This window comes from Puma concolor, chromosome A2 (genome assembly GCF_028749965.1).
Source record: "Puma concolor isolate L17-30 chromosome A2, mPumCon1.1.hap2, whole genome shotgun sequence".
Taxonomy (NCBI): Eukaryota; Metazoa; Chordata; class Mammalia; order Carnivora; family Felidae; genus Puma; species Puma concolor.
Window position 1 is genome coordinate 152,786,426 of NC_141668.1, and position 13,454 is coordinate 152,799,879.

Here is a 13,454-nt window from a genome sequence, read left to right on the forward strand (position 1 = left end):
GAGCCCTCTCAATTGTCTTCTTTTCCATGGCTAACTCAAAAATCTCCTTGGGAGAGGTAGGTAGGGCTCTTAACTTTGGTGCCTGAAAACTTTCTTTGGAACACTGGCCGCATGGCAAAAGCACCAGGAAAAGAGGCACAACCCCAATGACAGGCAGAAAGGAGAAAGGTGAAAGCTTCACGGCAGGTCACATCCTTATGGCAGGAACCTGAATGGCTGGTGGTGGCAGCAGAGGTGTTGGCGGCAGTGGTGGCAGCAGCATCACTCTGGCTTGGAGCCTATGGAGTGAGCTAGCCATGAGATCTGAGGAGCAACCATTGGCAAATAAGCACTTTGGGGAAGTCTGGCACAGGAACAGGTGGGGAAAGGGGATCAGTAAGCCTGCAGTTAACAGAGTTCCTTTGCCTCTGCATTTTAGAAAAGTCACAAATTCTATTTCATATTAAGAAAAAGTTAAGTTTTAATAAACACTAGCCAGCAGACACGTGTTAGAGTAGAGGAAAAAAATCTCTGCCTACTGACAAGAGACCCTCACCCACACTGGTAAGTGAACTAACCGAGAATGCGACTCTGGAACTAGCCCCTGCGCTGTGTTCATTCTCCGCCCTCTAGGGTCCTCTGTGTCTCCTCAGACAGGGCTCTGAGTTCTACAAGGCATTTCTTTGCAATTGGACCTCAGTTTCTTGCTTGAATCCATACATCTGTCAAATAATGCTTTACCTCTCTGCTTTTCACACCAAAAGAGTCAAGAGAAATACATAGAATAAAATTATTGTCTTGTCAAAACCAAAGGAAACCTGCCCACCTACCTAGGTCCTAGAATCTGGTCTCTGAGAAATTGTTTCTTGGCTCGTTCTCAAGGTTAGAGGATGATGGCAATAAAAATTTGCTAACGTTTATTAGGCATTTACTCAGAGCCAGGAACTGTTAAGTATGTTATTTTATTTAATCCCCTAAATGATCCCATAAAATAACATTATCTCCACTTTACAGATGAGGAAACATGCTCAGAGTCAAGGTCATCCAGATGGTGAAAGGTAGAGCCAGATTCACATGTGGGGCTGTAGATAAGGGACCTCCTGCAGCATTCATCAACTCTTGTTCTGTATTAGGCACACGCAATCTGCTCTCAGAAACCAATCCAGGAAAGAGCAAAACTCTGCAGGCACAGAGGGTCAGGGAACTATCACTCTGCCAAGCTCTACCCATACAGGAGGTTGGTCAAGATGGTACCCTTCCACCCAGAGGCAGTGTATCACATCATTTAAGAATATGGACTCTGGATCAGGTTCCCTAAATCTGAATCCTGCCTCTACCTCATGACCTTTAACAAGGACCTTAATTTCCATGTTCTTTAGTTTCCTCATTTGTAAAGTAGGGATAACAGTACCTATTTCATAAGGTGGTTATGAAGATTAAGTAAATTAATACATGTAAAGAGCTTAGAATGGAATACAGTGAGGGCTCAATAAATGTATTTCAACTCCTAAGTGCTAAAAAAGGACTAGAATCAGCAGGTGAGACTAGACAAGGTCAAAATGCCACTCGCTTCACCTCATTTGCTTGACAGGTTAATATAATATTTCACAACCCATTTCAATCTACTAAAAGACTAAAGCTTTCACAGGAAATGGTCACCACACATCAGAACCTATATCTTCATGATAGCACTTAATGTTAGTTGTCAATTGCTGGGCCAGATCTTAGTGTCCAGGCTAAATCCTGCTGGCCTTTTATTATCGTACCAAGTGCAGTACTTGGTATAGAAAAGGAACTTAAGCACTTGGGGAATGAACAAAAGACTAAATGGATCCAACCATCCCTGGAAGACTGAAGTGCTTAGCACACAGTGGCTCCGGAGGGAGGTACTGCTGTCGTAGTGTGCATCTGTACACCCAATCCACAAAATGTGTGGGTTGCCATTCGAAGAGTGAACGGTGCTGCAGAACAAGGCACTACTGTGAATACAGTCAATTGCAAATTTTGATTTTACCACTTGAGGCATCAGTAGATTCAGGAATTTCTAAGGCAAAGAGCCTTTATACTTCCAGGGTAACAAACATGTGACTCCAGGAATCACGGATGACTTTCTGTCCAGGGTAGGAAACTCCTCCTGCCAGGAGCACTATTAGCATATCAACTTTAGGAAGACTGCCTTCACCTCATGTGTTACAAAGGCAATGATTCCCAATTCCTCAGAGTCCTCTACAGCTAGGACGACTCTTTCTTTTCAACCTGCACACGGCAAGACATAAAGCTGCCAGAGGAGACCACTGCTAAAGAATATGAAATGGTTTTAACATCACTATTGAAGAACAGCCAATTGTTTTAATAAGAATAAACAGACACAGAAATCATGTGAATGAGAACAATCAGGTTTATCTAGGATTGATTCCCCAGCTGCTATCACACTTAGTCTGCCCAAATATACCAAGCACAGGTGTGATATACACTATACCCCTCCCTATCCTGTGGCCAGGCCCTTTCTTCAGACTGCGTACAAATCTGCCAGTGTCTCCTAAGGAAGCAAGCTGTGGGGAGTTGAGTTAGTAAAAATTTAAATATTAATAAGTAAAAAATAATAAGTCATTAAAAATGATTTCATCACTTTTTGGTTGTCTACTTTTAATTGTCTATCATCTACCATCTTCACACATTAGGGCTTTTATTCATCATTTGAATTACTGAGTTTTAATTATTAAGCTACTCAGGCAAAGGTACCATGAAGACCACGAGTCTAACTAACCATGTCTGGCTCCCAAAGAAGAGGAAATGCCAAATTTTACATTTGAAAGTAAAACCAAAGACACCTCCTTTCTCAGTAGTGTTAGACTGGGCTTAAATTAGATTAAAACCTGCTAAAATTCTCTAAGACCAAAGCCCTCACTTGACAAAGTCATCTAGAGATGTTCTTAACTATAATCTCAAGGGGTTTTAACGTGAAGCTGAAGGAAGCTAGAGACAACTGCACTCCTGGAGAGTAAAGCAAGTCCTTATTCTCCACCTCGGGGACACTAGACAAGAGCACACTCTGGGTCTGAGGGCTGCTGAACTCAACACAATCATTTCCATTTCCTTTTTCAGCTGCTGCTCCCAGAGACTTCATTCATAACTTCATTTTGTGACTGTCAACCTGTGGAAAGGACTTGGGTCAGAGAATTAAATAAGAATCTACCACATGGTTCACCTGGCTTATAACCAAGCCCCAAGAATTCTTAAGGTACTGGGGAGGTACAAGAGCACATGGGAAGGGGAAGAACATTTCTGGCCAGCAGCTCGGCATGTGTGTTGAAGATCTCCAACACAAGTGCAGTCCTAGTCACACTGTACTGACAGCATGGCGGCTGTGCAGGAGAACTCGTATCCCGTTAAAGCGTGGAGTGAGACAGGATCAAAAGGCAGGGAGAAAGTATGTGAGCCTTGTGTACAACTCACACTGAAACATCAGCAATCCCTCCTCGTAGATTTGTGCTTCTTCCAAACACAGGATGAGAAAATCAGGTTACTGGTGGCTGAGAACTGGTACTGTTTATCAGAGATAGTAATCTTTATTCACAAGGCAATTACAGTTTACAAAGGCATTCTTCATAAATGTCACCTTGCTCAATCCTCACAAGTAGGGCATATATAGAATTTATTTCCACATGGGAAAGAATGGCTGGGATACATGGAACAGCTTGCCCAAGGTTACAGAGCTAGTTAGCAACACATATAGAACCAAAAGTCGGGTTTTCTTTTTGCCATACTGTTTTTCTTTGTTTTTAAGCTTCCAGGGAGTCAGCCATCTTATAATAGTTGACACATGAAAGGTGGCTTCTGATGAAAAGATGCATAAAGTCTAAAGAAATTTGCAGGCAATGGCCCCGTAGGGACTTTCTAGAGAGACTGTCGTAAAGACCCTGCTTCCTGACTGTGTTGCCAACCCCCCCCCCCCCAAGTGGCCTGCTCAAGTGGTCTTTACGTTCTTAAAGCACTACAATTACTTTAGGCACAAGCCTAAGACAAAGACAGTTGGTAGTAAGTAGCTGCTACCAGCAGTTTCAACCACCTAGCAATCAAATGGTCCCACAGAAAGAATACAGCAAGAGGAACAAAACGGTTTAAAAACAGATGTATGTCATTCCCCTTAGTATAAAAGTGTAGTTTTTATAGAAATCTTTTGCAAAGCAGACAGGATCAATTTTTCTAGTGCAAGGATATGCTCTAGTTCAAACATTTTATAAAACTTAGTATTTCCAAAGGCCAAAACCAAAATGAGACAGAAGGAGGAAAGGGAGGAAGGAGGTAAGTAGAGGTAGAAATTCAAAGAAGAAATGCTCTGTGACAACTCTGTAGGAGTTCTGTCCAGTGATCTCCATACCCTCTGTTACACTGGCTTTTCAAAGAACAGGGTCTAAGTGCCCCACTGAGCAGCCAGGAGATGAGGCCCTGATGGATCTCCACTGGAAACAGAATCCCACTTCAGGGTCCAATTTAAAGTTGAGGGACAAGATTGGGGTGCCTGGCTGGCTCAGTAAGTAGGGCATGTGACTCTTGATCTCAGGGGCGTTAGTCTGAAGCCCACATTGTGTGCAGAGATTATTTAAACAAAAATAAAACCTTTAAAAATTAAAAGTTTTTTCTAAAAAGTTGAGGGGCAAGAAGACATTGCAGTCTCAGCTGCTACTTCATCTTGATATCTTTTCTTGTCTAGATGTAAGCACAATTTTTTTTTCTAAAACGCTTCCTAAAATCTACATTTCACTACCAGACCAGTTTATCATTTCCTAAGAGGACACAACCAGCATCTTGCTAAAACCTTATTTGTGCTCTCTGAAGCAATATGGCTGGCCTGTGTTTCACTCAGCCCAATCCACCAGGCTCAGCAAAGTCAGGGTCTCAAGATGAACTCTGTACCAGGAATACAATACACTCTCGACCAGGCCCTGACATAGAGCAACTTGATTATTGCAAAAGTATCTGGTGCTAAAAACATATTCCACCTCCTTCATCACCATTCCCTGATAGTCTTTGGTGCTTTTTTTTTTTTTTTTAAATAAAGAGAGAGAGAGAGAGAGAGAGAGAGAGCGCGCATGGGTGGGGAACAGGGGCATGGGGCGGGAGGGAGAGGGAGACAGAGAAAGAGAGAGACAGAGAGGGGGGGTGAGAGAGTGAGAGAGAGAGAGAGAGTGAGAGAGAGAGAGAGAGAGAGAGAGAGAGAGAGAATTTCAAGCAGGCTCCATGCTCCACAAGGAGCCCAACACGGGGCTCGATCCCATGACCCTTGGATCATGACCCGAGCCGAAATCAAGAATCAGGCTGGGCCACCCAGGCACCCCCCAGTCTTTGGTGTATTTTTAAGATCCCAGTTCTTCTAGAAAACGCCTCTTGTAATTATGAAAGAAAACCAGTAATCTACGGTCTTGGAGGTAATTCAACAACTTAGCTCCTCAGAAGACTTAAGGAAGACTTCCTTACCAAGGGATCCACAAAACTCTCCTATCCTAAGAGTCATCTGGGTCAAAAACAAAGATGCAAAATAAAAACAAATACATGAGTAAGCAAATAAGTAAATAATCAAAACAGCCAAAAGTCTTTTCTTTCCTTGGGAGAAGGTGAGGCTCCTGGCAGAGGCTGAGACCAGGTAGATGGATGGGGCACTCAGCAAACTCCTTCACCACAAACATATTGCTCTAAAGAAATTATTACTAGATCCAGCAACTGGTACTTACAATAACTGAATAATTGTGAACCACTAAACTGCAAACATTTTTGAAAATTTCATTTTGTTAGAATTGTGTATGTTTTAAAGTAATTATTTCATTCAATGTTGATAAGGACCTCAGTCTACTTAAACAATTTCCCTGGTTAATCAATAACTTATTTCCAAAAAATTCTTAATGGAAGTAGAAGATCACATTGGAACAGATCTTATTGATAATCCTCAGAATTCCCTTCAGAATTCAGGTTTCTATAACCTTCACTTTTTTTTCTCACTTGGTTTCAATTGCATTGTGATGAAATCAAAGTACTCATAAAGTAGAACAGATACAGAAACAAGATACAGATTGTTCCTTCCTAACAATTTTCTCAATTAACCCTAAAAAAATTGTGAGGTATGCAGAGCAGAGGTTTTAGTCCCAGATAAAAGAGGGGCTCTCTGCCTACTGCAGTTAGGGACATTTTCTCCCCACACTGCTGAATAACAGAACACTATATATATAAACACTCTTTCATATCCTGAGATGACTATTGCTCAACCCCCCCCTGCTCATTTCTCTGCAAAAAGTGGACCCTAAATTAAACATATAGTTATGCTTCAATGTCTAGGGCTCTAAATCAAGTCACTGTAGGGGAAGTAAAAGGGAGTTTCTAAAATCATTGTGGTAAATGTAAAGTTTCTTATTTTGTTTACTGAGTGACATAATCAAAACACTTCTCATTTCTTTTTCTGTATGCAGAGCTCATGCTGGGAGGTGGAAGGAAAAGCCAAGAGAGGCCCACAAGTCTTTTTTTTTTTTTTTTTTTTTTCCAACGTTTATTTATTTTTGGGACAGAGAGAGACAGAGCATGAACGGGGGAGGGGCAGAGAGAGAGGGAGACACAGAATCGGAAACAGGTTCCAGGCTCTGAGCCATCAGCCCAGAGCCCGACGCGGGGCTCGAACTCACGGACCGCGAGATCGTGACCTGGGTGAAGTCGGACGCTTAACCGACTGCGCCACCCAGGCGCCCCGGCCCACAAGTCTTAAGACACTGCAGATCACACCCTGAGGCGACCATGAAGGCTACAGTGTTTCCCAGGTATCCCCCAAAGAGCCAGCAGCTCTTCTTCCGGCCTCCCATTGAAAACATTATTTCTACTGCTACCTCCCACCCAAGAACCTTAGCTTCTTGAAGACTGTCTCTATTAGTCTCTTTGCTTTCAGTGTCCTTGCTCAGACATTTCAGAAAGCCCTGCTGACATACTTTCTGCAGAAACAATGTCCTGAAAAGATGAATAAAATACAGTGTCAGACTTGTGAATACACAATGTTCAATTGCCACTTTAGGTCGGTAAACACCCACCATTCTTTTTTTCTTAGGCAAAAAGCTACAGATCCAAGGTACAGAATCAGGCTGGCTCAGCTGGAATAATATGCGACTCCTGATCTTGGGACTGTGAGTTTGAGCCAGACCCATGTTGGGTATAGAGATTACTAAAGAAAACAACAACAACAACAAACAAACAATTAAAAAAAAAAAGGGGGCGCCTGGGTGGCGCAGTCGGTTAAGCGTCCAACTTCAGCCAGGTCACGATCTCGTGGTCCGGGAGTTCGAGCCCCGCGTCGGGCTCTGGGCTGATGGCTCAGAGCCTGGAGCCTGTTTCCGATTCTGTGTCTCCCTCTCTCTCTGCCCCTCCCCCGTTCATGCTCTGTCTCTCTCTGTCCCAAAAATAAAAAAATAAACGTTGAAAAAAAAAAAAAATTAAAAAAAAAAAAAAAAAAGCGCTACAGACCCAATGCCACTCTTGACAGCTGCTATAAGACTAAGAATGGAAGCTCTGCGTCAGAAAAGGTCCAACGGGACAAATGATTAAGTGCCTAATCCTTTTCGGTCTACTCATTTTCACTTGCAAATAACAGAATTATCAAACTTCACTTCAGTTCGTAATAAAAACGAGGGGTGGCTTTTCACATGTAAGGCAAGCTCAAGTCAAATTAGACCACTGAGTTTGGGGCGCCTGGGTGGCTCAGTTGGTTAAGCGTCCGACTTCGGCTCAGGTCACGATCTCATAGCTTGTGAGTTCGAGCCCCGCGTCGGGCTCTGTGCTGGCAGCTCAGAGCCTGGAGCCTGCTTCAGATTTTGTGTCTCCCTCTCTCTGGCCCTCCCCCGTTCATGCTCTGTCTCTGTCTCAAAAATAAATAAACATAAAAAAACAACAACAACAACAAAAAAAACAAGTTAGACCACTGAGGAAGCAACATTTACTGAGCTATATAATAGCTGCTACTGCAGCAGGTACACACTGAGAATGAGGGAATGATCTCTGCACAGGGCAGAAATCTCAGGTAATCTATGAATTTGAGAGAACACAAACCCAAGAGGTCTCTAACAATGTCTCAGCTAGAGTTGCTGCCAAGTGCTACAAAGGCAGAGCTCTCAGCAATCAAGAAACTCTCCCTGATCAGACTTGTATGCTCTGAGAATCTAATACAGCCTTAACCCTTGAACACCTTTAAACACCCTCAGAGCTAAAATATACTATCCAGTGTATTAAAAGGCATCCTGGGGAGCTTGGGTGGCTCAGTCGGTTAAGCGTCCAACTCTGTACTAATAGTTCAGAGCCTGAAGCCTTCTTCAGATTCTATGTCTCCCTCTCTCTCTGCCCCTCTCCCACTCATGCACTGTCTCTCTCTCAAGAATAAATAAACATTAAAAAAATAAATAAATAAAAGGCATCCTTTATACCTGTTTAAAGGAGATCAAAATTGGGGCGCCTGGGTGGCTCAGTAGGTTGGGCTTTCTGACTCTTGGTTTTGGCTCAGGTCATGATCTCATGGGTGTAGGAAAGAACCTCACATACAGCTCTGAGTTGAATATGAAGCCTGCTTGGGATTCTCTCTCTTCCTCTCTTTCTGGTCCTCTCACGCTTACATGCTCTCTCTCTCTCAAAATAAACATTTAAAAATAAATAAAGGTTGTCAAAATTAACCAAGTGATCATATAATTGAAAATTTCTCTTTTTTATAAGAAAAACTGGGAAGAGGGGCCCCTGGGTGGTTCAGCTGGTTAAGTGTCTGACTCTTGATTTCAACTCAGGTCAGTTGTGAGACTGAGCCCCATGTCAGACTCTGCGCTGAACATGGAGCCTGCTTGGGATTCTCTCTCAATCTCTCCGTCCCTCCCCTGCTTGCATGCATGCTTTCTCTCTCAAAAGAAATAAACATTAAAACAAAAAAAAGCGGGGAGGGTGGGGGGGGCGGCGCCTGGGCAGCTCAGTCAGTTAAGCATCTGACTTCAGCTCAGGTCATGATCTCACAGTTCATAAGTTCGAGCCCCATATCGGCTCTGTGCTGACAGCTCAGAGCCTGGAGACTGCTTTGGATTCTGTGTCTCCCTCTCTCTCTCTGCCCTTCCCCTGCTCGTGCACTCTCTCTCAAAAATAAACATTAAAAAAGAAAAAAAGAAAAAATAAATAAAAACTGGGAAAGAAATATTTAAAAAGGGCCATCCTTGAGCAGCGTTAGGAGGCCTCTTTAGTCAGGAACCTACTTTAATGTCTTTGTAGGTGGGGAATTATTTTTTTTTAAATTATTATTTTTTTAACGTTTATTTATTTTTGAGACAGAGACAGAGCATAAACAGGGGAGGGGCAGAGAGAGAGGGAGACACAGAATCGGAAGCAAGCTCCAGGCTCTGAGCCATCAGCCCAGAGCCCGACGCAGGGCTCGAAATCACAGACCGCGAGATCATGACCTGAGCTGAAGTCGGACGCTTAACCGACTGAGCCACCCAGATGCCCTGGGAATTATTATTATTATTATTGTTTTGGGTGGGGTGTATTCTTGTCACGATGAAGCCTTTACCTAGATTAGCCATTCAGCTGAGTTGAAGTTTATTTGAATTAAAGACTGAAATGTTTTAAATAGGTCTCAGTAAAAGATCTTCTTTAGGAAAAGAAAAAAAAAAACAAAAAACGGAAGCATCTTGAGGTTTCTATTACACACAATAGCCTGCACACCTAGATTTTCTAAGATAGTTCCAACTTCATGTTCTGGCCCGTTGAAAAGTGATGTGTTAAGCAATACAAACCAATCTGAGGTTCAAGAAGATGGTCAACATTATAACACGTGGCTGGCTCCTCTCCAAAAGACTTCAACTCAATGTACTGAGATTATTTCTTCTTGTGGGAAGACTTCTAGAGGTTTGTAGATTTAAAAAATGCCTTTATCCTTTCCCTACCACCTCCTCATCCCCAAAAAACATTAACCAGAATAGGATATGTATTCTTAATCCACAAAAATATTTTCTCACAGCTGACTAGGCATGGTGGTGACTAGACTAGTTCAGTAGTGAACAAAACCTAATGATGCTCTCGTGGAGATTATGTTTTAAAGCACAAAGACAATAAACAAATGGGAAACCATATCTCTATCTGAAATTCTTAGAGGAAAATTACAGAATGGAAAGAGTTCTTCGACACTGCTGGAAGTGAAGACAGACAGAAGGAAATGAGAAAGTTTATGCTCAGAGGTCAACCGTGCTGATGGTTCACCAGGTATAAAGTGCACTGTGAGCAGCACATATAATAGGCAAAGTTGGATGTGACCCAGAGAGGACTACACTTAAGAAAAGTAAAAAAGCCCAGAAATAAGTTAAGATCAACATATACTCTTCTTCTTGCTAAGAAAGGCCTAGCAGAAATGCTGGTGCTTTCAGAGGCATTCTGCTTCTATCCTCTTTAATCCTGTATATTTATAATAAATCTAAGACTCAGAAGAACTCATGTAGAAAAACTACATCCAAAGCTGCCAAGGTAAAACATGGTTTTTATCACACTGCAACTTTTCTAGCTTCTGGATCTACCGATCTTACATTCAAACTTTTTTTTCCCCAATATATGTTTATTGTCAAATTGGTTTCCATACAACACCTGTGCTCATCCCAAAAGGTGCCCTCAATACCCATCACCCACCCTCCCCTCAAACTCTTTTTTTTTTTAAATTCAAACTTTAGACATTGATTCCAACAATGGTCTATTCCGTAGCATATGCTATAGCTACTAGCTATCAGTCTATGTGGGTTTTTAAAAAATTTTTTAAAGATTATTTATTTAGTTTGAGAGAGAGAGAGCGTGAGCTTGAGCAGGGAAGGGGTAGAGATGGAGAGAGAGAATCCCAAGCAGGCTCTGCACTCAGCACAGAGCCCAATGTGGGGCTTGAACTCGCAAACGGTGAGATCATGACCTGAGCCAAAAGCAAGAGTCAGACACTTAACTGACTGAGCACATAGACTAGGTGCCCCAAGTCTACATGTTTTTTAAAGAGTACAAGAACAGAGTGGCGCCTGGGTGGCTTAGTTGGTTAAGTGTGTGGCTCAGGTCATGATCTCACGGTTTGTTGAGTTCCAGCCCCGTGTCGGGCTCTGGGCTGACAGCTCGGTACCTGGAGTCTGCTTTGGATTCTGTCTCCCTCTCGCTCTGTCTCCCTCTCAAAGATGAATAAACATTAAAAAAAAAAAAAAAAAAAAAAAAAAAAAGAATACAAGAACAGAAATGTACATTTTAAATTAAATTTATTAAATATATTTTATTATTTAATATATTTTTTATTATTATAAGGATAATTAAGGTTTGGAGAAACAAAATTCTGTAACCTGGAAGAATTTGGAGTTTGGTTCTTACTCTGGATAATTAAGAGACTTCAAGGAGTCTCCCAATGCCTATTTGCTTCCTTTTCCTTGGAAGCAAACCCTTGATTTTCAACTGAGCACATGGTTACCTGAAATAAAGTCTCCCAGAGCTCCCTTCAGTTAAGTGTGGCCATGACTAAATTCTAATCACCTGGACATAAATAATAGTGTGTGCAAAGTCCAGGCAGTATTCTTAAAGGGGAAGGGGGGGGCATGTCCACTTTCATTCCTGCTTCTTTCCTATTGGTTGGCAAGTCAAAGTGGTGGCTAGCACTCAAGCAGCCATCTTGAAGCCATCACTTTGGCTTAACAAATCTATGAACAAGATATAAAACAGTCTTCAGAGTTAAAGAATTTCTTCTTGTTCTCAAAAGTGCTCAGTGCAGTAAGTATTGTAATAAGTACTTAGTAGATACCTTCTTCTTGCTTATAAGAGTTTCTCATACAGACCGAGGTGCAAAAAACCAGTTATTAAGTGATTTTGCACTTTCTTCGGTAGTTTTCAATTAATTTCTATGGCATGTAGATATTTAATAAAAAACTATACTAAAAAGAAAAAAACCATCTTAAAGTGGTCATATGTTGAGGATGATAGGGCTACATGACTGAAGGAGTCTGGGTCTCTGAGGACCATGAAACCACAGAAGAAAGCCTGGATAGCTTAGACTTCATTTACATTAGAAAGAAAGAAACTCATTTAAGCCAATCTAATCCTAATTGGTACAGATGCTTTTAGAAATTACTGGTGATAGGGTGACAGGGTGCCTGGGTGGCTCAGTTGGTTGAGCATCTGACTCTTGATTTTGGCTCCATCATGATCCCAGGGTTGTGGGATCGAGCCTTGCGTCAGGCTCCATACTGAGCATGGAGCCTACTCAAGACTCATGTTCCCTCCCTTCCTCCCTCTCTCTCCCCCCACTCCACCCCGTGTCCCCCTCCAGCACTTGTGCGCACATGTGCACACACACGCACACACACACACACACACACACGGGATAAAAATTTAAAAAATAAAGAAATTACCTGGGATAGACAGAGGTAGGTATTTTGCTCAAAAAACATAAGATTATGAAATAAAGAGAAAGCTGTAGAATAAACTAGTTACGTAGTGGAACAAAACATGGCAATGGAAAAACCTCACGATTTTTCTGCTATGCTTCAGTCTTATAAGGTTCTGATGTCACCTCACGCTCAATATATCTAAAACACTCATCTTCATCCCTGCCTCCCAAATGCCTTCCTTTTCCACATGCTTTATTTCTGTTTAAGGTACTACCATTCTTCTAACCTGAGTGGCCCTTTGTTTTTTTTTTTTTTTTTTTTTTTAATTTTTTTTTCAACGTTTATTTATTTATTTGGGACAGAGAGAGACAGAGCATGAACCGGGGAGGGGCAGAGAGAGAGGGAGACACAGAATCGGAAACAGGCTCCAGGCTCTGAGCCATCAGCCCAGAGCCCGACTCGGGGCTCGAACTCCCGCACCGCGAGATCGTGACCTGGCTGAAGTCGGACGCTTAACCGACTGCGCCACCCAGGCGCCCCCTGAGTGGCCCTTTGAATCTGCCCTCTTTTTGCCTTTCTGTCCAATATTCAGTGTTAACAGACATTAGAGATTCTTTGTGCAAAAGGCCTTTCAAACCTAACTTTTCCCTTACATAGCTGCTGTCAGCCCTTAGTGCAAACCATCACCTCTTCACATTTCAACTGCTGCCCTAGATCCTAAGGCCTTCTCTGCAGTTTCTCCCGTCTAGTCAAGACCATATACTACCCAAGAAGAGTTTCCCTATAGCGTAATCTTGATTTTGTTGCATTTTTGTGGCTCTCCCATGTCTTCAAATTAAAGATTTATTTATTTTTTTAATTTTTTTTTAACGTTTATTTATTTTTGAGACAGAGAGAGACAGAGCATGAAGGGGGAGGGGCAGAGAGAGAAGGAGACACAGAATCGGAAGCAGGCTCCAGGCTCTGAGCCATCAGCCCAGAGCCTGACGCGGGGCTCGAACTCACAGACCGCAAGATCGTGACCTGAGCTGAAGTCGGACGCTTAACCGACTGCGCCACCCAGGCGCCCCTTCAAATTAA

The 13,454-nt window shown here is 42.4% G+C and overlaps 1 protein-coding gene across 10 annotated transcripts in view; it reads right to left on the reverse strand.

Moving 5' to 3' along the window:
• Positions 1 to 13,454, reverse strand: part of RBM6 (RNA binding motif protein 6) — a 105,565-nt gene that overhangs the window by 23,136 nt on the left and 68,975 nt on the right. The window contains exon 2 of one of the 10 annotated variants that reach the window (XM_086698177.1): positions 558 to 724. The exons of the other annotated variants lie outside the window; for them this stretch is intronic. The gene's annotated coding sequence lies outside the window, so the exon portion shown is untranslated. The remainder of the gene's footprint in view (positions 1 to 557; positions 725 to 13,454) is intronic. 10 annotated transcript variants of the gene reach the window in all.